The sequence below is a fragment of the Papio anubis genome, chromosome 15, assembly GCF_008728515.1.
Source record: "Papio anubis isolate 15944 chromosome 15, Panubis1.0, whole genome shotgun sequence".
Classification (NCBI taxonomy): Eukaryota; Metazoa; Chordata; class Mammalia; order Primates; family Cercopithecidae; genus Papio; species Papio anubis.
Window position 1 is genome coordinate 3989403 of NC_044990.1, and position 25673 is coordinate 4015075.

Here is a 25673-nt window from a genome sequence, read left to right on the forward strand (position 1 = left end):
AGGCAGAGGTGAGGCAGTGGGCAGTGGGGCACGGTTGCCCGGGAGATGAGACTCCTCCTCCCACCCTGGGGGGTGGGGGCTGGCTGGTGGCTGAGGGAACTGTTTTTGTTTGTTTCTTTTTTTTTTAAATCGGGGTCTCGCTCTGTCGTCCAGGCTGGAGTGCAGTGGTGCGATCTCAGCTCACCGCAACCTCCGCCTCTCGGGTTCAAGCAATTCTCCTGCCTCAGCCTCCTGAGTAGCTGGGATCACAGGCGCCTGTCACCATGCCCGGTTAATTTTTGTATTTTTAGTACAGACGGGGTTTCACCATGTTGGCCAAGCTGTTCTCAAATTCCTGACCTCAGGTGATCCGCCCGCCTCGGCCTCCAAAAGTGCTGGGATTACAGGCGTGAGCCACCATGCCTGGCCGGGGAACTGTTTTTGATGGGTGGGGGGCCCCGGCTGTGGTTGGTAGTGTGGGGGCGTGGTCGAGGGCGTGGTTGGGCCGAGGGTTTGGCCCGAGGGAGTGAGCTAGACCGGGGGCGTGGCTTGATATGGGGGCGGGGGAAGAGCCGGGCTGGGGGCGTGGCCTGGGGAGGGAACCCGGGTGGGGGCGTGGCCTGGTGGGGAGCTGGGCTGGGGGCGTGGCCTGGTGGGGAGCGGGGCTGGGGTGTGGCCTGGTGGGGAGCGGGGGCTGGGGCGTGGCCTGGTGGGGAGCGGGGCTGGGGCGTGGCTTGGCGGAGTGTGCAGCCGCGGCGCGGGAGAGTCTGCGTTGCGCTTTCTCCCGCGGCCGCCGTGCCCGCCGCTAGCTCCGAGGGCGCGCACTGGAGCCCAGGCTCCTCCGAGAGCGTGGCGACCCCGGGGCTCCGCCGGCACCGGAGGTAGCTCTGAGGGCAGGGACGTGTTGGACACGCTGACTTTGGAGGCTCCGCCAAGCGGCGCCGCTGGAGGTAAGACGGCGTCGGGCGCGCGGCTCTGCCGGGCAGGCGCGGGCACGGGCTGTTAGGAAGAATCCCGGGAGGACTTGAGTCCCACCCAGTGGACTGCCTCGGGGCTTCGGGATGTCCAGCTCCCAGCTCCTTCGCCTCTGCTTCCGCCGCTGGTAGAGGCTGCCGGGTGCTCACCTGTTAGGTCCGTGCGCCCGCTCCCTGCCCGGCGGTGGCTCTGCGCCCTCTGGGCCGCCCGGCACCATCGCCTTTGGGAGGACGTGCACGTGCTGTTCTTGCTAAAGGCCGTTTCCAGCCGGACACCTGCAGGGAGGTCGCCTCGTAACTTCACCCCGCGCTCCCAGCTCGCGGGGCCTGGCCTGCGGGGGCGGCCGTGGGGGTGGCAGAGTCTGGGGAGCCTGGCGCGGCGGAGCCCTGTAACGCTCTGCTCCTTCGGCTGGCGTGGCTGGTGCCTCCGGGAACCCGGAGCGATGCGGTTGGAGAGCTTAGTTTAGAAAGCAAGTTTCTCTTGGTACCAGCGGAGTCTCATTCCAGGGGAAAGATTTTGGGACCTGGTGCCCGTCGTCTGTGGACTGCAGGGAGTGCATTGGCGGAATTGGTTTGGTCCCGTTCTGTGCTGGAGGTGGGGAATTGGTACTCCAGCCCCAGGCAGGTAGAAGCCAGCGCTGCTGCCAGCGTCAGGGGGAGCTCGGGTGACTTGGGCTGGGCCACCCATCTGACTGCAAGGTTACAGAGCTTGAGCAAATTTCCCCTCCCTCCAAGTGCAGGAAAACCAAACCAAGGCCAGCAAACAAAACCCTGTAGGTCATTTGCTTCCCAGCATTGCATAGGGATGTGGATAGATAGAATAATACTGTGAATTTATTCAGCCCTTGTTCCCATGGCATCCCATAGCCTTATGTTATGCACCTCCCCCCGCCAGGGTTTTCTCTGTATCTCCCTTAGTTTTTTGCCGCCTCGTGTTTTCTTCCCTGCGAACCCTTCCTGGTCTCCCAGCGATTTGCTCTCCTTTATTCCCCTTGCTAACAGGCGCAGAAATCTCACTCCTTTTCTTTTTCCACCTTTCCCAGCAAATTCTTCTTTTTTTCCTAATGCCCCCCTCCCCCATCTTGCAAACCTCCTCACTGCATTATTCTTGGGGTGCCTGTTAAGTCATGCACCCTCCCTGTTCTCTGCCCTCCTCCCATCCTTTAGAGTTTCGTGCGGCCTTGTCTTAGTATCCCGTATCCTAATTCTCATCTACCTCCCTTGGCCCCCACGTTTGCCATCTGCCTCCACCCAGTTCTCCTATCTCCTTCCTTATTTGTGCTCCTGTGCATGTGCCGGTTTCTTCCTTGTTTCCCCGTGTTTCTCCCACAGGTGCTTTCTTCCCTTTGCCCTACTTCTCCCTGGCAGGCACTCTGCCCAGCCACAGCCTGCCCCGCCCGCAGGGCACACCTTGCCTTGGTGCCTTCTGCTGCGGGTTTCCATGCTCCATCAGTATCCCTGGGTTCCTTGTGTTCCTTCCAGTCCGCCCTCTGTCACTTTGCAGACGGCTTTCTCTCCGAATGTCTGCAAGTGTCAGAGGCGAGGAGCAGCAGCTGCATTTCTGCAGGAGGACTCTGGATTTCAGGACCCTCCCGTCTGCCACTGCTTCTGCCTGATTATTTTGTTATTGAAGTCGTATCTTCTACACAGTTCTTAAATAATGTCAATATTGACATCAGGTAGCATTTACCAAACTCTCGGTGTGTGCCAAGCACTGTTCCGAGGGTTTAATGTGCATCAGTACTCATTTAAAATCCTCCACACATCCCTGTAATGAAGGATCTACTACTGTCCCCATTTGACAGATGAGAAGAGGGAGGCTCAGAGGAGGTAACGGGCATGCCTTCTTGCCACTGCCCAGCATTGGAGGCCCTCTTCTCACCAGACAGTGAAGCTTCCCTGCTGGGTGACCTCTTGAACTCAGATATGCCTGGAGTTTAGCATTGGAAAGGAGATTGTTATTTGACATGTTTTATTTAGTCTGCAATGTACACCAGTGGAGGACACACATTCTATACTTGTAGGACAGTGCACGGAGAAAACTTAATGCTGGATGTCTCTCAGAAAGCTTGGGACGAATGCCTGGGCTGTCAGCTTATCCATGCTATCAGCCTACTTTCCCTCTTAGCCACAGGAAACCCTGAAGAAAGTGGCATAAAAATGACCTGGCTGGGCACAGTGGCTCATGCCTGTAATCCCCAGCACTTTGGGAAGCCGAGGTAGGAGGATTGCTTGAGCCCAGTAGTTTGAGATCAGCTTGGGCAGCATAGCAAGACCCTATCTCTAAAGAATAAAAACAAGAAATCAGCTGGTTGTGATGGTCCCAGGTACTCAGGAGGCTGGGGTGAGAGGATCTGTTGAGCCTGGGAGGTGGAGACTGCAGCGAGCTATGATTTTGCCACAGCACTCCAGCCTGGGTGACAGAACGAGAGACTCTGTCTCTAAAAAAGTAAAGTTAAAAAAAAAAAAAAAGACCATTCCCAGCTGTCTCCTCCCGTGCATTGAGAGTTCCGTTTCACTTTAGCTGGACAGATCTTTGTGGTCTCTGTTAGCTGTGTGACTGTGTGAGTCTTATTTATATCCATTTCATTATGTAATATTAAAGCCTTGTCCAAACATTTCTTTGTTAGTCTTTCCCTTCCTAAGAGTTGGAGGCAAGTAGTATTTCTACTTTACAGACACTGAAGCAGAGCATGCACCTTGATAGCTGAAAGGGACCTTATAAATTCTGCAGCCGAGGAAACCGTGGTCCAGGGAAATAAAGTGGCATATTCAAGGGAAAGCAGCAGGACAGAGTTGGCTCTAAGGCCTCCCTGGTTCAGGGCTCAATGCCTGGCCCTATAGCTTGGTGGGGTAACCTCTCTATTTGTTGCTGAAAGCAACGAAGTTTCCTTCCCCTTCCTTTCCCCTGAACTAAGAGGCATTGGAAGGATTTGCTTAGAAGGGGAACTTACCGTTGCTTTCCTTTCTTTTTTGTCTGAAAACTAAACATTGAAGGAAATGTTTGCTTATGAGACATGTGATAGCATAAATGGGATCATAACATCACAGTAGTATAAATTCAAATGTTTTAGAAGGAACTGTCATTGTTACTTCTAAAACACCAGGAAGAAACACCAAACGTACGTGGTTTTCTTGAGGGAAACCATATAATACATGGCAATTTGAAAATCAGTGCGTGGAATGTTTCATTGTATTTTACATTTGTGGAGAGAAATGCATTGGTACAAAGTGCTTACCTGATTTTCTTCATCTTTGCATCACAAATAAAAGAGCAGTAAAGGGGGAGCATGGAGTAGGTTGCTGTTTTTCTGTTGGCCTCTGCTGTACCCACACCCTTCTCTGGACTCCTGCTGAGCCCGCTTGCTCCTGCCTCTGCTCCCTCCCTGTTTAATGCCTCTGCTGGCTCCCCCAGGGAACCTACAGGGTGTTGCTGAATTGTGATGCTCACCTCCTCCGTATCAGCCTGTCTGGACAGAATGAAACCCTGACGCCCTGAGGTAGGCATCCTGTGTGATGGCTTCACCCCTCCCTGCTAGGCTGAGATGGGTGATCAGGTGCCGTCCTGGGGAGAAGGGAGGAAGTATTACACGAGGTGTCCTCTGTTCTGTGGTTTAGGTGAGGATGGTTATAACTGAGGAGCAAGTTAAGTTTCAGTGCTCCCTAAATGAGATGGAGGTTCAGGGAAGCTGTCATGGCCAGAGCCCCGTAGTAAGTGGCAAGACTGAGACTGGACCCCGGGCTTCTTGGCTTAGGAGATCCACATGCATCCCTCGGTGTGTCTGTCTTCCCTGTAACCTGTAACTCCCTGAGGCAGAAAGGGCACCGCAGAACCTTTCACGACACGGATGGCTCCTGCGTGCTGAGCTGAGGGTGAAGCTGGAGAGGAGAGACCAGGGGACCAAGGGACATGAGCCTGAGGGCTCAGAGGAGTTCCCAGTCCAGCCCTCGCTCTCACTTCGGGATTGTGAACGATGCCCTGCGTGCCTGCAAGAACCCTGGGGAGCTGTGGCAACATTGCAGAATGCAAGGAGAATGGCGTCTGTGTTTCCCGTGTACGTGTGTGGTTGTGGCCATGTGCTGTGGTCAGGATGTCAGCTTTGGTGGACACAGGTAATGACTGTCCTATGGTCATCATGTTCCAGCATCTCGGAAATGGGGCTGTTGCTTCAGTGAACCAGGACCTTAAAGGACCTGACTTCTGGGTGAGCAATCACTTCCACCCATTTCCCTGAAGCAGGGCTTCCCTGGTCTTTGTGGCATCATGAGAGCACAGACATTGTCACTTAAGTGATCCTGTGCCTGCCTCGGAGTGTCTCCCGCCCCAGCATGCCAGGTCTGCCCTGAAGACCCACCAGCAGCCATCTCTACCCTCCTAGAGGACTCCACGTGTCCAGTCCCGGAGAGGGGAGGGGCCAGCCTTTCCCGTCCACCCCAACTCACACCAGAGCGGGCTTTGTTTCCTAAGACTGGCACGCTCTGCTTCGAGACAAGTGGAGCACAGGTCCGAAATGGCCAGACTGGAGAGTTTCAGTGGAGGGAGGCGAGCTGCCTTTTGGGTTCCTGGGCCACCCAGTCTCCTGCCCTCCTCTCCTCTCTAAGCCCTTCCCAGTTGCACCCCCCACCCATCCCACCCCAACTTTCGCAGCAGGAGAGGGGGCATCTTCACCCACTATCTGGGACAGGTGCGAGGAGAGGGCGGGCTTTGATTGTCTTATTCCTGTGGGGGCAGGAGGCTGGCAGTGAGATGGATTTGTGGTACTGCTGATCGGAACGCTGATCACACTCTTCTGCAGAAAATGTTGCTCTGTGTGATAGGAGCAGTGAGCAGTCCATTGTGCTTGAGTGTCAGTGTGACAATCCAGTCTCGTTACACTGGGTTCTGAGCTCAGGCCCTAGCTGTTAGTCACCATGGGTGATGTAGAGATAGGTAAATGTGCCCTGAGTCCTAAACAACTTGCACATGTACTTCTAAACACATCCGGGTTGTGTGTTGTGACTCTGTAGCTAAAACAAAAATAGGCTCTGATTCAGAAATGTGCTCCACTTCCACCCTTCCTGGGGGTGAAGTGCTCTTCTGTGGCGTGTAAAAGTCTGTCTCAGATTCATCAGGGATTTACGTGGATTTGTAGATTCTGCTATCCCAAGTGTAACACTGATGATACTTCATGCTCGTTTGTAAGCGTAAATGTACATGTAATACTGTGGTTTGTGTATTAGATGCTGAAGATGGAGAGATGGATCAGAAACAGTCCCTGTTTTCATGAAAAGACTCATATTCTTGTCTAGAGGGAGAGGCCCATATGTAGAAGCAAAGCAGTGAAAAGTAGTGAGTGTGGCAGTCAGTTAGGGAAGAAGATGAGAGTTCAAAGATCCAGGAAGGCTTCCTGGAGGAGGAGCTGAGTCCAGTGTGGGCTGAATTCTGACAGAGGAGTGAGCAAGTAGGGAAGGAGCTGACAGAGGAAAACCTTCTAGCCCTGGGGGACAGCGTAAGCAGAGGTGAGGACATGGGCTCCCGCTTGGTGACTCGAGGGACCCTTGAGAATCTGTGTCACTACAGCCCTAAGCACGTCAGTCATGACTGAGTCTGTGTGCTCAGGGCATGGTTCTAGCTTCAGCAACACTTGGGGGTTTGTTAGAAAAGTAAATTCTAGGGCTTCCGCCAGACCTATTAAATGAGAGCTTCTGTAGGGGGGCAGCCAGCAGTCTGTATTTTAACGCGCCTTCTACGTGTATTTCAACCACAGAAATATTTGAAAGCCACTGTTTTAGAGCGTGTGCTTCCTGGCGGCTCTGAACAGCTACTCTCCATCACCGCCTCACAGTATTTGCAGAGAACGGTAATCCTCTTTTATGACGGCATTAATCTCATTCACGAGAAGGGAGCCCTCATGATTTAATCACTTCCAGAAGGACCCACTTCTTCACATCATCACCTTGAGGTTTAACTTTCAACATCAAAATTTTGGAGGGACGCATACGTTCAGATCGTAGCAGTTCCCGTCTCTCAGGGGTTCGAAACCTTTGCTGCATGTGTTTGAGTTACCAGAGGGCCTTTCAAAACATTGGTGCCTCCTCCTGCACCCAAATGTTATGATTGGTTTGGGGTATGACCTATGCATTGACATTTTTGAAAGCTTCTCAGGCGTAGTCAAGTTTGGGAACCACCGTCATAGGTGAGGATTCCATGAATTGGTCCTTGTAAAATGCCAGAGGAGTGTCCTGGCCATCACACAGGAAGTGCTTTGTGTGTGTCTCTCTGGTGGTGGAGGCTGTGATGGTCCTGTGATAGGAGAAGGTGGTGGTGGCACCGTGTCGGTTGTGTAATGAATGCTCGTTCAGTGTTGAACGTGTGCCAGTTTGGACGCGGTGGTCGTCCTCTCCTTTGGTCTGAGAGTTGGGAAGTAAAACAGCTCCAGTGCGGTGGATGTCCACAGCTCATTCTGTAAGCTAATCCCAGGCAGAGACACAGAAGATGATGCTGCCAACAGAGAACACAGGGCCCACAGGCCAGCCTCCCCAGCACCTGGCACCATTTTCCTCACCTCTCAGCAGTACAAGTTTGAGTTCTGAACAGCCAGATTGTAAAATCATGAAGTACCAACACTTGTGTGTGAATGGTGTGAATGGGAATGTTACGTGAATTGAGTGCCCTAGGATTTCGTACCTTCTCCAACCAATCAGTTGTACCCAAGTGCCAGTTTACATACACACACACGCACACACACACTCACACACTCACTCACTCCATCTCTAGACTTGGCCTTGTGTGGCAAGTGATGTGTCTTCTAGGATCTAAATTTCATCGTTATAAACTATGTATTTCTAAACATTATTGGAAAGAGTGTATGATCTTTTTGTATTTCTTATCCCATCATGGATACTCACTCTGCCTTCATTCATTGTTTTATTCATTCAGCAAATGTTGAGCAACCGCATCAGCCCTGACACTGAGCTCGCAGTTTTATCCCTTTTCCTACTGTGGAGATACAAACATGTTTCTCTCTCTGTCAGCTTGGGCAAAGTAGGGTTTTTTTTTTTTTTTGGTCTTAATGTATAATGGTAGCCTTCTCTATTTCTGCCTCTTTGTGACGTAATTATTCAACTTTTAATAATACAGCATCTGAAGGACATTTTTCATGCCGACTTCGTGAGCCTTCTGTGAACCCTGCTGAGATTAATTACATCAAACCCCATGCAGCAATTATCCTAAAATATGCCGACAAGTTATTAAAACTGAGTTTACCCAGGACTGTAAGACTTGAGTAAGTGACCCATAGCCGGTGCCCTTGGAGTGAAGCCTGGGATCCAGTGTAATTCTTGTCGGTTTCTAATTTCTTACACCGCAGAATCAGTCCTGGTAGGGTGGTTGAATTAATTACATACGTGAGAAATATGTGAATTCATATCTCGAGTTTATGATTTGTTCTCCTTCTGTGAAAAAGACAGATTATGTTTTTGGTTTTGTTTCGCCCTGCCAGCTTGCAAGTAACCGTTTACTGTTAAATTGGCCCCAGTACATTTCAGTGTTTGTTGCAAATGGAAATAATTGAGTCACTATATTTTTTTCTGCTGCTAAATCACTAGGCAGAACTCTGCCGCTGGGGAAACTTTTGTGTGGCAGCACACAAGCAGCCCAGTATGATGGTAAAGACCAGCCTCCATTGTGTGGTCTTACCATTGTCACTCGGTTACCCACGGACTGAATAGGGTTTAGAAATACAGGCCTTCAAAGGAGTTGCCCTGGCTTAAATGTTCCATGCCTCCTTCTGAAATAACATCCCTCCAGCCCTCATTCAAAACGAGAAAGAAGGAAGGGCATATATTAATATCTGCAACTTCCGTGATATTCAAAAGTGTTATATATTCAAATGAGGAAAGTTAAAAATCCATTTTAATTAAAGATATTTGAAGTTAAATAATTCAAAATATACTTAAAAAAAAAAAAAAGGCCCACACAGTATTCTGTAAATGGAATGTTTTGCCATCCACCAGACCTGCTTTCTCCCTTTGACTTTTCTTCTTTGTTGTTGTTTTCTTTTCTTTTTTAGATTTTCTATCAGATTCAATACCGTTTAACTTTTCTAAAACCAATCTAAAATCCCCAGAGTAACCTGCTGGGCTCGGCTTACTGAAGAGCCTGCTTGTGTTACCAAGTTAGGATTCGCCTGGCCTTGGGGTCTCTGCGTGGCCTGTGGTTGGAATGTGATAGAACACGAATGGTGTTATACCAGGCTGATGTGGAGTGAGGGATTAACCCCGGAAAACTCCCCTTGAGTTGAGTCTTGGACTCCTGGCCTCACTGTAAATTAAACAGTGGGATTCTGGGTAAGGAAAGTGGCAGCTTCTTTTGATCATTTTATTTTTTCACGACAAGTCGTAAGGTGCGAGTAGACTGATTTCAGAATCAGTCTGGGTTCTCTTTGTTGTATTTCTGACTGCTGCCCTCACTGACCGGCATTGAGATAAACAGCTCAAAAGCAGACACCTTCTCCAGACTCTGCCCTGGAAATGAGTTGGGACCAGCAGCCTGTCCTATAACTTCCCTTCCCGAGGTCATGTGGCTCCAGGAGCATCAAGATGGGGGTCTGGCACAGGTACCCAGTGTCACTTCTCAGCAGGAACTCAATTCTTTCCTCCTCTTCTAGTCTGTCTCCTCTCACTCAGGCTCTCTGCAGGATGGGAGGTGAGGGAAGAAGGTAACCTCCTGTAGACCTTTCTTCTCAGTCTCGAGTCTTCTGCTTCCAGAGGTTTCGGGTGGCTCAGTGAGTCCCCACTGTCCTCTCCTGCCTGGCTGCTCTGCCTGCAGACTCCACTCGGCAATCCGAAAAATACTCAGGCCATGAGCACTTCTGTGCCATGAACACCTCCCTTCTGATACAGAGATTGTCTTGGAGGAGAAAGCAAGAACTCTCCCTGCTTTGTCTCATCCTTATTTTAAATGTGATCTCTTCGTACAAAGTTCTCACCCCTGGAGAGGCCCAAACCAGATAGCTTCAGGCAGTACACAGAGTTTGAATGGTTTGGCAGCACAAAGTCCTGTCTTCGGTTTATCACATTAGGCCTCAAATGTGTGCAGGGGGATAGGTCAAATCATGCTCCAGCCACTGCCTCAGTATGTCTGATTTGGTAGCATAGTCCCTTAAATTTCCACACTAGCATCTCGGAAGTAACTTGATCGTATTGGCTTCCTGAGGGCTACTTCTAAGCCTGCTGTGATTAATGAAGTCAAACCCCACACAACAATTATTCTAAAGCATACTGGCTTATTCTGATTCGGTGCATGTTCAACTGCTGAGCTGGAATCGTCCAAGTGGATGACTATATTTTTGTTGATGTCCTACCATAGGAATCTAGCAGCCTTTTAAAATTTGTGTGGGTGGACACTACTCATCTCCTTCAGTTTCTCTCTCATTCTGGGACGAGGACTCTCTGAATGAAGAAGGAATTGTCTGTCGTCAGCAAGAGGTGCTACTTTCTAGGCTTTCGTGGAAAGTCTCCCGTGGAAACGCCCTCCCCCTCTGCAGAGTGCGTCTCTGTTGTCGTCAGGTTGAGGCTTTTGAAGAACACTGTGTGAATTGGAACACCTTTCTCCTGAGGTGAAGATAATGGCTATCTCTGCCCATCAGTCTGGCGTCAAAAGATCATTGTGCAAGGAGACTGGTTCAGCAAGAGGGTTCCTGGGCCGTGTTCCCCAGAACTGGGACAGCCACCCTGTCTGGGTGGACTCGCAGGTCCACTGAAAGACCTGGACGCACTTTTTAGTCACTGAGAGACAATTTACAAACAGCAGCAACTCCGAGAAGCATAGGTTTGTATGATTCGTTCTTGGAAACAGAAGAGTGTTCTTTGATGGGATTGTTTGAAAAAGAACTGGAATGTCCGGTAACCAGTTACACTTGCGTGGTTATTCTCTTCCCTCTGTAAACTCATCAGTGCGGGATTCAGAAAGAACAAGCATGGAACACATTCCTCCATGCTCCTTCTCTCTGAACCCTGCAGTGATGAGTTTACAGAAGGAAGAGAATTTGCGTGGAATTTTAGTTGGAAATGTATTTCCCCATTCGAAGAACCCTGCAGCATCAAACGAGTGAGACGTTCAACAGCCCCCGACTGCTCACTGGAGCTGGGTGGTTTTAGATCCCCAGGAAATGGCTGTGGTGCCATCTGAGCATGAGGCACTTGGAAAGTGGTGCCCATCACTGCCTCATGTGTTCAGCGCTGTTGTTTTGCAGGAGACGAAGGAAGATGGTGAAGTCGTGACCCTCGTCCCAGAACACGCAGGTCAGATCTGACACCTGCCGCTTCCATGGGGAGGGTCTAGTGAGGAGAATCGGTGCTGGGATTGCCGATGCCGTCACACGAGTCTCACATGTGGTTTCGTAATGAATGACAGTAGCCACGTCCTACTTCTTTCCCACCTACAGTGCCCTGCAGATGACAGTGGGAGTGCCACAAGGATGGGTGAAGGGAACAGCGTAGAGGACTGATAATTACAAATGGCCCAACAAGGAGGTGGCCACATGTGCTTGCTGGTGCCCGACTGGGTCAGCTGTGCAGATTTCCACATGTTCGGACAGACGTCTGCATTTGTCCTTGTATCAGTGGTGAGGGTTGGCTATTCAAGAAAAGGCCTGTAAGCTAATTTTGAACTTGCAGATTAATGGCATACCCAATCCTAGTGACTGGTTATATGAATAACAAAGCTTTGGTGCGTAGTTGGGTTTGCTTAGCTGGAGGAATGTTGGGAAAGTCAGCATCTGACACAGAAGAGACAGAGCTGGTTGGCCTAAGAAAAGCATAGGGATTTGAAAGTTAAGGCAGTATCTAATTGTATCAGCAAATACCTCAACACTCTTGTTTATCAGTGTTTTAAATCTAACTTTTCATTTTGAGATCATTCGGTGGGATTACTCAGATTCTCCCAATGATGATGTCTTGGAAGACTGTACTACAATAGTGGAACTAGGATCTTGACATTGATTTGGTCAAGATGCAGAAATTTCCGGTCACTACACACTTGTATGCTTGTCCATATGCGCTCACTGCAGCCACACCTGCTCTCCTCTGCCCCACCCCTGCCTTTCTCCCTGAGAGCCACTGCTTTATTCTCTGTATAATTTTGTCCTTTCAAAAATATTTTAAAACTGGAATGTTTAGGAGTGGCTTTTTTCACCCAGTGTTATTCTCCGATGATACTAACACTCTTTCAGACATGTGGCTTGCAAATGTTTTCTGAATCAGTGGCTTGGCTTTTCAGCCATTTAGCAAGGTCCTTTGCAGAATGAGAGTTTTTCATTTTGATGAGGTCCAGTTTATCAGTTTTTCCTTTAATGGATGATGCTTTTGGTATCAAGTCTAAGAACTCTGCCCTAGTCCTAGATCCTGAAGGATTTGTGTGTGTGTGTGTTTTTTTTTTCTAAAACTTTTGTGGTTTTACATGTTACAGTTAAGTCCGTGATCCATTCAAGTTAATTTTTGTAGCAGGCATGACATTTAGGTCAGTGTTTTTGTTTTTTGTTTTTTGTTTTTTTTTTGGCCTGTAGATGTCTAATTGCTCTAGCACTGTTTGTTGAAAAGACATTCTTCTTGCATTCAATTACTTTTGCTTCTTTTTCAAAAATTAGTTGGTTTTATTTGTGTAGATCTGCTTCTGGCTTATTTACTCTGTTCTTTTGATCTGTATGTCTATACCTCAGTCAGTATCAGTCTTGATTACCATAGCTGCATACATCTCGAAATTGGATAGACTTGATTCCTTTATTCTTTTTTAAAATTGTTTTAGCTAGCTCTCTTCCCTTTCTGTGTTAATGTTAGAATAGTCTTCTCTCCATCTACATAAAAACTTGCTGGGATCTGATAGTGATTTTGGGTAGAATTGATGTCTTTACTATGTTAAGTTTCCAATCAGTTAACACAGTGTGTCTCTTCATTTGTTTTATCTTTTTCGATTAGTTTCATGAGCATTGTACAGTTTTCAGCACACAGGTTTGATACACATTTTGTTAGATTAACACCTAAGTAGTTCATTTTTTTTGAGTGATTAGAAAGTGGTATTATATAAATATATATTTTTTGAGACGGAGTCTCGGTCTGTCGCCCAGGCTGGAGTGCAGCGGCGCGATCTCGGCTCACTGCAACCTCTCCCTCCCGGGTTCACGCCATTCTCCTGCCTCAGCCTCCCGAGTAGCTGGGACTACAGGCGCGTGTCACCAGGCCTGGCTAATTTTTTGTATTTTTAGTAGAGATGGTTTCACTTTGTTAGCCACAATAGACTATTGATTTTTAATATGTTTGACTTGTATCCTGCAACCTTGTGGAGCTCACTCATTAGTTCTTAGTTTCTTGGTTTTTGAGGGTTTTTTTTTTTTTTTTTGGTAGATTTCTTGAGATTTTCTATGTGGGCAGTCATGTCATCTACAAATGGAATGGCTTTATTTCTTCCCTTCCCGTCCATATGCCTTTTATTTCCCCCCCGCCCCCCGCTTTTTTTTGTTTGTTGTTTGCCTTATTGTACTGGCTATAGCATCCAGTCCTTCACCATTAAGCATAACGTTAGCTTTAGGGTTTCCTATAGATGTTCCTTCTCAAGCTGAGGATGTTCCCATCTATTCCTGTCTTTCTGAAAGGTTTTAAACTGAAGAATGGGTGTTGAATTTCATCAAATGCTTTCTCGGTATCAGTTGATGTGATTGTATGGTTTTTCTTCTTCAGCCTATTAATATGGTAGATTACATTGATTAATTTTCAAATTCTGAACCAGTCTTGGATCCCTGGAATAAATCCAAATGGAATGAAGCCCATTTGGTCATGTGAATAATTTTTTTTTTTTTTTTTTTTATTTATTTTTTTTTTTTTTTTTGAGACGGAGTCTCGCTCTGCCATTCAGGCTGGAGTGCTGTGGCCGGATCTCAGCTCACTGCAAGCTCCGCCTCCCGGGTTCACGCCATTCTCCTGCCTCAGCCTCCCAAGTAACTGGGACTACAGGCGCCGCCACCACGCCCGGCTAGTTTTTTGTATTTTTTAGTAGAGACGGGGTTTCACCGTGTTAGTCAGGATGGTCTCGATCTCCTGACCTCGTGATCCGCCCGTCTCGGCCTCCCAAAGTGCTGGGATTACAGGCTTGAGCCACCGCGCCCGGCCGTGAATAATTATTTTTATATTTTTTGCTGAATTGTTTTGTTAAGCATTTTTGTGTTGTATTCATGAGGGATATTGGTCTATAGTTTTCTTTTTGGTATTATTTTCATCAGGTTTTGGTACCAGGGAAATACTAGCTTCATAAAATGAGTCAGAAAGTGTTTCTTCTTCTTTCATTTCCCGGAAGAGGTAGTTTAGAGTCGGTATTAATTCTTTTTAAGCATTTGGTAGAATTCGGTTCTCCACTGAAACCACCCTGGCATAAAGATTTCTCTTTTGAGGGTTTTGAAATTCCAGATTCACTTTCCTTAATGGTTAAGGGCTGCTGAAGTTATCTTTTCCGGTTGTGTGAGTTGTGGTAGTTTGTATTTTTAAAGAAAGCGATCCATTTTGTCGAAGTTGTCAAGTTGATGTGTGTAGAGTTGCTCGCATTATCGGTCTTTTCAAAGAACAGCTCTATAATTGATTTTTTCTATTGATATTTGCTTTCAATTTCTTTTATATCTGCTCTTACCTTAATTCTTTCTTTCTTCTGCTTGCTTTAGGCTTATTTTGCTTCTTTTTCTAGATTTTTGAGGTGGGAGATTAGATCGATTTGAGATGGTTCCTCTTTTCTTGTATGAGCATTTTGTGCTATGAGTTTCCCTCGCAGCACTGCTTTCGCTATGTTCCACACATTTTTATGTGTTGCACTTTCATTTTCATTCAGTTAAATATATTATTAAAAATTTCCCTTTATTTTTTATTATTACTTTTTTGAGACGGAGTCTTGCTTTGTCACCCAGACTATAGTGGCGTGACCTTGGCTCACTGCAACCTCCGCCTCGCAGGTTCAAGCTATGCTCCTGCCTCATCCTCCCAAGTAGCTGGGACTACAGGTGTGTGCCACCACACCTGGCTGATATTTGAATTTTTTTAGTAGAGACAAGGTTTCACCATGTTGCTTAGGCTGATCTTGAATTCCTGACCTCAGGTGATCCCCCTGCCTTGGCCTCCCAAAGTGCTGGGATTACAGGTGTGAGCTCCTGCACCCAGTCTGAAAATGTCCCTTTAGACTTCCCCCTTGACTTGTGGATTATTTAGAAGTGTGTTGTTTCATATCCAGGTGTTTGGAGATTTTTTTTGTTTGTTTGTTAACTTTGTTATTGATTTCTAGTTTAATTCCATTATGGTTAGAGAACACACTCTATATGATTTCAATTCATTTAAATTTGTTGAGGTTTGTATGGCCTGGGATATTATTGGTCCATCTTGATATATGTTACCCAGGCACTTGAAAAGGATGTGTATTCTGATGTCCTGGGGTAGAGTTCTGTAGCTGTCTAATCCTTTTGGTAGAGGGCATTAATCCTGCAGTGGAGTATTTTGTGATAGACTCAGTAATAACGCTTGTTTTTTGTTTTTGTTTTTGGCAAAAAAAAGAAAGTGAAGATTGGATAGCAATCATATTGTCTAGCAAAAATAGGGAGGCTAAAAGTCTGCATTGCCAATTCAGGGCAACTTTGACAAAGAGAGAGAAGAGTTAACATTCTCTATTGATAATTTAGGTACCAAAGAGGGGCCATTTCATTACACCATTGTTTTAGAATTAGAAACTCTGAAGGAAACCCAGCTTGATCTCAGAATCAGAGTCCAGACAGCTAAACTTGCCAGTTAGGGCTGGAAGAAAGGGATGTGTTTCAGAGTTGTCTATCTAGATTTCTTCTTGTTGAGTAATGTTTATGAGTTAACTACCTTAATGTTTACCAAGTGTTTAATTTAATCACCAGTTTAATTAGGCTTAGAACAGGGAAATGGATCATTACTATAAAAGCTAGGTTATTCATCTCTTCTAAACAATTTGTTGACTACGTCCTCTGTTCCAGACATAGTGCTAGTCCCTGAGGATATAAAAATAAACTAGAGAGACACGGATCCAGGTGTCATTTTTCTTCTCCCATAGAAGAGAAACTTTAGAAATCCCAGTGGCTTCTATGCAGAGTGATTACTAGAAAACATGAGTAAGTTGCTCTTTGAAGATTATTTTAGTTGCACATAATGCAGCTTAAATTTGAAAAGCGATAGTTAAAATACTTTGCAGAAAAACGACTGCATGTTTTATGACATGCTTATTAACAGAGTCACCTTCAACTCAAAACACAGCATCCTCTGCGTGTCTCCTCTCTGCTGGGTGCTGGAACAGGCGTGGGGGATCTGAGCTTGTTCGGCTCCTGGTGTATGCTGCTTCTTAAGTGTGATTGTTATAAAGGTAGAGTCCAAGGGTAAATTTCTTAGGCTTTATATCCATTTTTTGTTTTATTTCTTGATAAATAGAAGCCTCCATGTACACTGCAAGAAGTTAGTTATGTCTGTCTTTTCCATAACACAATTTTATGAGGACTATCTACATAAATCATGTTGAACTTAAAAACAGATCTGGTGTCAGTGCTGAAGTTGTTGATGTTTTGTAAACACACCATTGGTTTAACCCATTTTATTTACCTGGTACCACTTTGGAAGGGCAGCTAAGATGATCTATTACTTTTTATGTAATCTGTACAGAAAAGTTGGAAAATACAGCTAAATAAATCATAGTATTTGCTCTCTTTTTCCCCATGATGTCACAGTTTCCTTTTATTTTCTGCTTTTCAGATCACAAAAACATGTTATTTTCCCAGCAAACTAGATCCTTTGATTAATGGGGCCAGGCAAGTCCAAGGACAGATTAAGCACACTGGGTCCTGGCAGGAGTCCCAGCAATGACCCTCAGTCTGTCTTTTCTCTCACCTTGGACCTGTTTCATTGAATTTACGGTGTTTTCTGTGAAATTGGAGCTTGGTAATTCTCTGAAGAATTTCACATATCTAAATGAATAATGAAATGATTGATTAGCTCTTAATTATTAATAGATAACAAGTTCATGCTCTAGTGTACAATTTTTTTTTTTTTTTTGAGATGGTGTCTCATTGTGTCGCACAGGTTAGATGTGATCTCAGCTTACTTCGACCTCCGCCTCCCGGGTTGAAGGGCTTCTTGTGCCTCAGCTTCCTGAGTAGCTGGTACCACAGACGCGTGCCACCATGCCCAGCTTATTTTTGTATTTTTAGTGCAGACAGGGTTTCGTCATGTTGGCCAGGCTAGTCTCAAACTCCTGACCCCAGGTGATCCACCCGACTTGGTCTCCCAAAGTGCTGGGATTACAGGCACAAGCTGCCGCACCCAGCCTGTAGTATATACTTTTGTTAATGAGCCTCCTTTCTCTCTAGTACAAAAAGGAGTTGAAAATTACCTTGTCAGTTCTGTTTCTTAATTATTCCTTAATTAATCAAAGAGTAGTGGACACAAAGATTGCTTTACTTCTCTGACCCAATGTTACTTTTAACAATTACATTAATAAGTGTTTAATAGATATGTGAAAAAAAGAGATCAGATACTTTCATAATAATTTAGGCATATGTCAATGTATCTGGCCATGCCGGGCCAGAAATTATAAATGTATTTCTTACAGCTCTGGAGGCTGGGAAGTCCAAAACAGAGGTGTCAGCAAATTCACTGTGGGGATGAGTGCCTCTTTCCTGGTTTTTAGATGATGCCTTCTTACTGTGTCCTCATATGGTGAAGGGAGGAAGGGGATCTCTCTTGGGCCTTTTTAATTTAATTTTAATTTTTTTAGAGACAGTCTCACTCTGCAGCCGTAGTTCACTGCAGCCTCAAACTCCTAGGCTCAAGTGATTCTCCTGCCTCAGCCTCCTGAGTAGTTGGGACTACAGTTGCATGCCACCATGCCTGGCTAATTTTTTAAATTTTCTGTAGAGACAAGGTCTCCTATGTTGCCCAGGCTGGTCTTGAACTTAAGTGATCCTCCCACCTTGGCCTCCATGTACAAAGTGTTGGGATTACAGGCATGAACCTGGCTTTTGGGCCTTTTTAATAAGGGCTCTAATCCCATTCAAGAGGGCTCTGTCCCATGATCTAATCACCTCCTGAAGACCCTGTCTTTCAATATCATCACTTCGCAGCACAGGATTTCAACATAGGAATTTTTTTTTTTTTTTAATTGGAACTCACTTTGTCACCCAGCCTGGAGTGTGGTGGTGCAATGATGGCTCACTGCTGCATCAAATTCCTGGACCCAAGGGATCCTCGTGCCTCAGCCTCCCAAGTAGCTGGGACTATGGGTGTGCACAGCTATGCTTGGCAAATTTCATTTTTTGTAGAGATGGGGGTCTCATCATCTTGCCCAGGCTGGTCTTGAACTCCTGGATTCCAGTGATCCTCCCACCTTGGCCTCACAAAGTGCTGGGATTACAGATGTGAACCACCGTACCCAGCTGGATTGTTTTTTAAACTGGGAATATCTGCACCAGATCAACATAAAAATTTCAAGAAGACGCAAACATTCAAATAATAACAGGTCCTACCATTCACTGCAGAAGCCACTGCTTGCCACCTCTGAGCATGCTCCTGAAAAATATTTGTGGAATTAGCAGAAATGTGTTGAACTACATTATGATATGGCTGCAGTGAATGAATAGACATCATTTTGATACTTCTGAGGAACATGTATTACTCTTTTTAATGTAAGAGCTTTTTTGACCGTTATCTTATGACATCACTTGTATACAGTTATTAACAGTACTAATTGCTTCTTGGCCTTTTGGCTGTGATCAAGTAGAGTTATTTACAGTAGTAACAATAAGTACCCTAATAAATGAGCTTGTTCTGTGCCATGCATTGCTAGGAAGGTATTATTATCTGCATAAGAACAAATAGAGAATCAAAAAACTTAGTGACCCAAGCGGACCCAGTCTATCTAATGGCTGAGTTGGGATTATACCCAGCATTTTGTACTGTGCCATTTCTGCCTGTTACCACCTTCTGTCTAGGTTAAGAATTGACACCACAGCAAAGCAACTGGCATCTTTGTTTCTTTTTTATAACAGCCCTATTGAGATCTAATTGATACATAACTCATCCATTTAAAGTATATAGTTGAATTGTTTTTAGTATATCCACAGAGTCGTGCAGTCATCAATTACCATAGTCAATTTGAAGTCATTTTCATCCCTCCGAAAGGAAACCCTGTACCCATTAGCAGTCCTCATTTTCCCTCAAGTCCCCAGCCCTAGACAACCACTCATCTACAGTCTGTCCCTCTACATTTGACTATTCTAGACATTTCCTATACATGATTCATACAACGTGTGGCCTTTCACAGCTTAAGATTTCAAGGTTGATCCCTGTGGTAGCATGAATCAGTATTTCCTTTCTTTTCGTTGCTGAATGATACTCCATTGTATGTATGTACCACATTGTATCTATTCATTCATCGGTTGATGGACATTTGGGTTGTTTGTACTTTTTAGCTGTTAGGAATAAAACTCCTGTGAACATTTGTGTACAAGTTTTTCTGTGGACATCTGTTTTCATTTCTCTTGGGCATCTACCGACGCGTGGCATTGCTGAGTCAAATGGTAACTCAGTGTTGAAACTTTGGAAGAATTGCCAGACTGTTTCCCAAGCAGGCATGCACCATTTTACATTTCCATCAGCTGTGTATGAGGGCTCCAGTTTTTAGACTGATGTGTGCTATTTAAAAATTTAAAAATTGTGGTAAAATGTATAAAACATAAACTTTACCATTTTAACCAGTTTAATTGTACAGTTCAGCCATAGTAAGTACATTCATTGTTGTGCAACCAATCTCCAAAATCTCTTCATCTCGCAAAACTGAAACGCTGTACCGATTAAATGCCAAGTCCCTGTTTATCCCACTCCCAGCCTCTGGCAACCTCTGTTTTACTTTCTGTCTCCGTGTCACCAACACTTTTTTCCATCTGCTTTTTTGATTCTAGCCAGCTTAACTAATGTGTCTGAAGTGGCATCTTACTTGGATTTGATTTGCATTTCTCTGATGCATGATGATGTTGAACACCTTTTCATGTGCTTATTGCCTATTTGGGTATCTTCAAAGAAATGCCTGTTCAAGTCTTTGCTCATTTTTTCATTGGGTCGTTGGCCATTTTATTGTTGAGTTGTAAGAGTTTTTTATATATCCTGGATATTAGACTCTTATCAGATATATAATTTACAAGTATCTTCCATTCTACAGCTTTTCTTTTCACTTTCTTACTTAGTGGTATTCTTTGCATTAAAGTTTTAAGTTTTGATGAAATCGTTTAGCTATTTTTTCTTTGGTTGGTTGTGCTCAAAGTGTTGTATTTGATAAGCTATTGCCTAATCCAAGGCCGTGAAGATTTTCTCTCTGTTTTTGTCTAAGAGTTTTATAGTTTTAGCTCTTAGATTTAGGCCTGTGCTCTCTTTTGCATATGGTGTAAGGGAAGGATCTCATTTCATTCTTTTGCATGTAGAAATGCATTTGTCCCAGTGTCATTTGTTGAAAGGATGATTCTTTCACCATTGAATGGTCTTAGTATTCTTGTTGAAAATGAATTGACCATGAATATAAAATTTTATTTCTGAACATTAAGTTCTGTTTTCATTGATCTGTATGTCTGTCCTTGTGCTAATACCACACTGTCTTGATTCCTGTGGCTTTATAGTAAGCTTTGAAATTATGAAGTCTAAATTCTCAAAATTTGTTTTCAGGATTGTTTAGGCTGTTCTGATTCCCTTGAATTTTCTTATTAATTATAGGATCAGCTTGCAAATCATGCAAAGTAGCGAGAATTTAAATAGGATTGTACCAAATCTGTAGCTGAATTTGGGATGCATTGCTCTTTTAACAATACCAAGTCTCCAATTTATGAATCCACTTACTGAGGTCTTAAATATCTTTCAAAAATGTTTTCTAGTTTACAGAGTATATGTTTCATACTTCTCTTGTTAAATTTATGCCTAAGTATTTTGTTCTTTCTGATGCTATTATAAATGGGATAGTTTTCATAATTTTTTTTTTGATTATTCATTGCAAGTGTATAGACATGTGACGGATTTTTTTTTTCTGTGCAGCCATGCATCACTTAACAACAGGGATACATTCTGACAAATGCATTGCTAGGTAATTTCATAACTGTGCAAACATTGTAGAGTGTACTTACACAAAGCTAGGTGGTACAGCCTACAGCACACCCAGGCTCTCTGGTGTAGCCTGTGGCTTCTAGGCTACAATCTTGTACAGCATGTGACTGTACTGAATACTGTAGGCAGTTGTAACACAAAGGTAAGTATGCATCTAAACATGGAAAAGGTACAGAAAAATACAGTATAAAAGTTTTTTTTTTAATGGCTTTCCTGTGGACGGCACTTATGAATGGAGTTTGTAGGACTGGAAGTTGCTCTGGGTGAGTCAGTGAGTGGGGAGTGAATGCGAAGCCTTAGGACATTGCTGTACACTGCTCTAAACTTTAGAAATACTGTCCACTTAGTCTACTCCAAATTTATTTAATATGTGTGCTGCTGAAGCAAGCACTCTAAATTTATTTGAAAATTTTTTTCATAATAAATTGACCTTAGTTACTGTAAGTTTGTTACTTTATAGACTTTAATTTTTAAAATCTTTTATTCTTTTGTGGTAACACCTAGCTTAAAACACAAACTCATTATACAGCGGTACAAATATAATTTCTTTATAGCTTTGTTCTTCTCTAATGTCCCTATTCCATAAGCTTTTTTCTATTAAAATTTGTTTTGTATTTTTTAAGCTTTTTTGTTAAAAACTAAGACAGAAACATACACATTAGCCTAGGCCTACACAAGGTCAGCATCATCCATATCACTGTCTTCCACCTCCACATCTTGTCCCACTAGAAGGTCTTCAGGGGAAGTAACATGCATAGACCTATCATCTCCTATAATAATAACACCTTCGTCTGGACTCTGTCCTGAAGGACCTGCCTGAGGCTGTTTTATAGTTGACTTTTTTTTTTTAAGTAAGTAGAAAGCATCCACTTTACGTAACTTTAAAAAGTATAGTGTAGGCCGGGTGCGGTGGCTCACACCTGTAATCCCAGCACTTTGGGAGGCCGAGGCAGGTGGATCACCTGAGGTCAGGAGTTCGATACTAGACTGGTCAACATGGTGAAACCCCATCTCTGCTAAAAATACAAAAATTATCCAGATGTGGTGGCGCACACCTGAAATCCCGGCACCTCGTATAGTGTCTGGCATGTAATGTTTGAATAAAAAGTTGTATTGGAATTATTAAACTACTTGTGGAAAACACTCGTTTCGGGTATTTGTGTTTATTTTTGTTTTCCTCTTTAGGAAGGATTCTTGCATGGGGAAGGAGGCCTGGCCAGGTGAGATAAAAATCTGTTTCCAGTTAGACTGAGGCTTAGAAGCAGGAAAGGTCCTTTCCACCAGGCTCAGTTATGGATGGGATTAGCAGTGTTGTAACACTAAACTTTTAGGCATATATGGCTATGTTTGTCTTTTTTTGTTCTGCTCTAAAGGAATACCTGAGCCTGGGACATTTATAAAGAAAAGAGGTTAAATTGGCTCACGGTTCTGCAGGCTGTACAGGAAACATAGTACCAGTATCTGCTTCTGGTGAGGCCTCAGGAAGCTTCCAGTCATGGTGGCAATGAAGGGGAAGTAGGCATGTCACATGATGAGAGAGGAAGTGAGAGAGAGACAGAGAGAGAGAGAGTGCAAGAGCGAGCAGGAAGGAGGAAGGGCCAGGCCCCTTTCAACAGCCAGCTGGAAGTGAACTCACAGAGTGAGAACACACACATTACCCTGGTGAGGGCACTAGGCCAGTCCTGAAGGAGCCACCCCCATGACCCAAACACCTCCCCCAGGCCCCCCTTCAACACTGGGGATCACATTTCAACGTGAGATTTGGAGGGGAAAACATCCGGACCGTACTGTCTTTGTGGACGGCATATCCTTTAATTTTTTGAGACCGTCATTTCTAATAATTTTGTTCTGCTAGGGTTAAATATATTTGGCTGTGCAGATTTTATCAGTGTTAGAAAAACTCAGCATGTTGTGCCACATCAGTCGGGCCAGGTAAACAAAGCTCGTCCGTTATACCAAACCCAAAGAAGGCAAAGGCAGCTGACGGAGGGTTCATGGCAGGGTCTTGGTGCCCAGGGTGGCTTAGTGCATGCAAGGGCACCACTGTTTTTATCAGTACATTTGGGATCAGAGCATCTGAAGCTTCTGAGGACATCTGCTGACATATATTCCTCATTCACATAACTTGCCAGAAAAGATATAGAAAGATTGCTGCATACCTTGATGACTTCAAGGTAGTAAAGCTATAACTTTTGAAGGCTTATAATTTCCAACACACTCTCTCTTACTAAGTCTAAACTTTTTCATCTAATTTTCTTTTGTTTGCATGTTTGCATGTTGAGGTGCATTTGGCAGAGGGCTGAATTTTTCACATATAAAAACATATGAAAAATTTTTTCAATACAAGTCAAATATAATAAACACAAATTTTCTTAAGGATAGATATCATCCTTTATCACTTCCCTCTGTGAAACTACCGTCAAACCCAGCCAAGACTGAATGGTGGAACCAGATACATTTAACAGGGGCATCATGACGCCTTAAGCTTAGTACACAAAATAGCGTTGTGTTTAAGGGTTGAAATGCTTTCTATGTTGTAAGTTTTCCAAGAGGTACAAGTCAAGGTTTTCACTACTTTATACAAGCTTGTCCAGCCAATGCCCGCCAGCCACATGCAGCCCAGGACGGCTTTGAATAGGGCCCAACACAAATTTGTAATCTTTCTCAAAACATTATGAGATTTCTTTACTTTTTTTTTTTTTTTAAACTCAGCAGCTATCGTTCGTGTTAGAAGAAGAAGACAATTCTTCTTCCAGAGTGGCCCAGGAAGCCAAAAGATTGGACACCCCTGCTTTATAATGTTCTCCATGGGCTAATGGTGGCCTCACCTGTCAGCACTCCTGGGGCTGCGAGCGGGGCGGGATGAGCAGGACTCTCCTCTGTGCTGGGAGTAGAGACTTGGAGGCATTCACTCTAATCCTGGTTTTGCTCCATGTGACTTTTAAAATAATCACAAGAGCTTCCTCGGACCCAGCGCCACGTGGTGTTTTCCACATGTTGCGTCTCTTCCCACACACAGCACATTGAGCAGACATTACTCCCCCCTCTACCCAGGAGGAAACTGAAACTCAGATGAAGTGGTGCGCTCAAGGTCACCCAGGAAAAGCCAGCTGCCTTCACAGGACAGTCTTCAGAAGTGTGGAGTAGCGCGCCGAGGGACAGTAGCTGAGCTATGAGGGCTTCCTTACCTGTGGCATCTGCTGACGACTGTGTCTGAATGAGTTTTGAGCGGATGGGTACCTGGTGCTTGCTGAGAATGACTTGTTTTGGAAAGTCAGTGTTAAAATCATTTGGATGTGGAAATTCCATACAGAAAACTCTCTGGGAAAAATGTTTGGTTCTGCCCTGAACCCAAGGAGCCGCATTATTTTCCTATTGTACCCAAAACCGCTGAGCTCAACAGAACCTGCACCTGCTGAGCAGGTCCCAGCTGGGCTGAGCAGTCACTAGCCCAGAACCGTTTGGCCGCCAGTAGATACCCTCATTTGGATGGAAAGTGAAGAGAAAGGCCTACAGTGGAGCCAACCAAATCACAAAGATTATCACTTGTTTTGGCAGTAGCATTGCCAGTTTTGATTTTTCTAGAGTGTCTGTTTAACTTGTTGATTTTTTTTTTGGTCTCTCATGTGTAATTGTTGTTATCCATTAACTTAATGCTGGGCAACAGCCTGAACTCACTAATCACAGTGAGGAGTTTTGTATTCTGTGCGGGACAAAGTTCAACGCTCTGCCAATTTCATGATCTCAGTTGTGAAGGTCCAAGTGACTGGACCTAATATAAAATCATGTCCACCATGGTACGACCTCTCTGGTGGCATTTTGAAGACTTGAAAAGGCAGGATGGGTCCAGATTTTTTTTTTTAATAAAATACTTGTTTAGTTATTTTGGTGAAAAGCAGTGTTAAAGGAAAATCCATTGTTTTCCTGTCGTTTCGAGTTTAGTCAAGCGACGGAAAATGGCCACTTCTTTACTCTTCCAGAGTCTGAGCAGCCATAGGGTCATTCCTCAGGAAAGTGCGGGTGCCTTCGAAAGCGGGCACCAGGGCCGTCTTTGAAAGGCACGTGTATCGAGCGTTGTATTTTGCTTCTCCCGGAGACCTGCTCTGTCACTGCATTTGTTGCCAGTTCGGGCATTTCCCTCCTTCCTGTAGCTCTGTGTATGCCACCTTTCCTAATAATAAACCCTGAAGCCCCCCTGTGACATGTTTTTGCGCTGCTGAGTAGATGCTAGTTTGTTACAAAAGACCATACAATTAATGCTCTTCTGTGTAATAGTGGCCACCACACGTGGTAGACACTCAGTAAAATTTTATTGCTTGCTTTATAAAGAAATTTTTTCCACAGGGGATTTTATTTCTTAGTGAAGTACTGCCATGACGATGACTTTTAGGGCCCTGTAATTTAGATTTTCCTGATTAAAGACTGTAATTTATTCTAAAGCTATCTGCAGATCCACTTAGTAAGAAATGAACCTTTGAAGAGGGCTGAAGGAACCAAGATTTGAAATCACCACATTAAGGCTTTTGTATTACCTCTGGAAATACATTTAATACATTTACT

At 44.7% G+C, this 25673-nt stretch overlaps 1 protein-coding gene across 2 annotated transcripts in view; it reads left to right on the top strand.

Moving 5' to 3' along the window:
* Positions 1–720: 720 nt before the first annotated feature.
* The window catches only part of SPATA13 (spermatogenesis associated 13), a 152065-nt gene continuing 127112 nt past the window's right edge, over positions 721–25673 (top strand). Inside the window, exon 1 of one of the 2 annotated variants that reach the window (XM_009191642.4) lies at positions 721–929. The gene's annotated coding sequence lies outside the window, so the exon portion shown is untranslated. The remainder of the gene's footprint in view (positions 930–25673) is intronic. The other variant, XM_031655766.1, reaches the window with a different exon arrangement.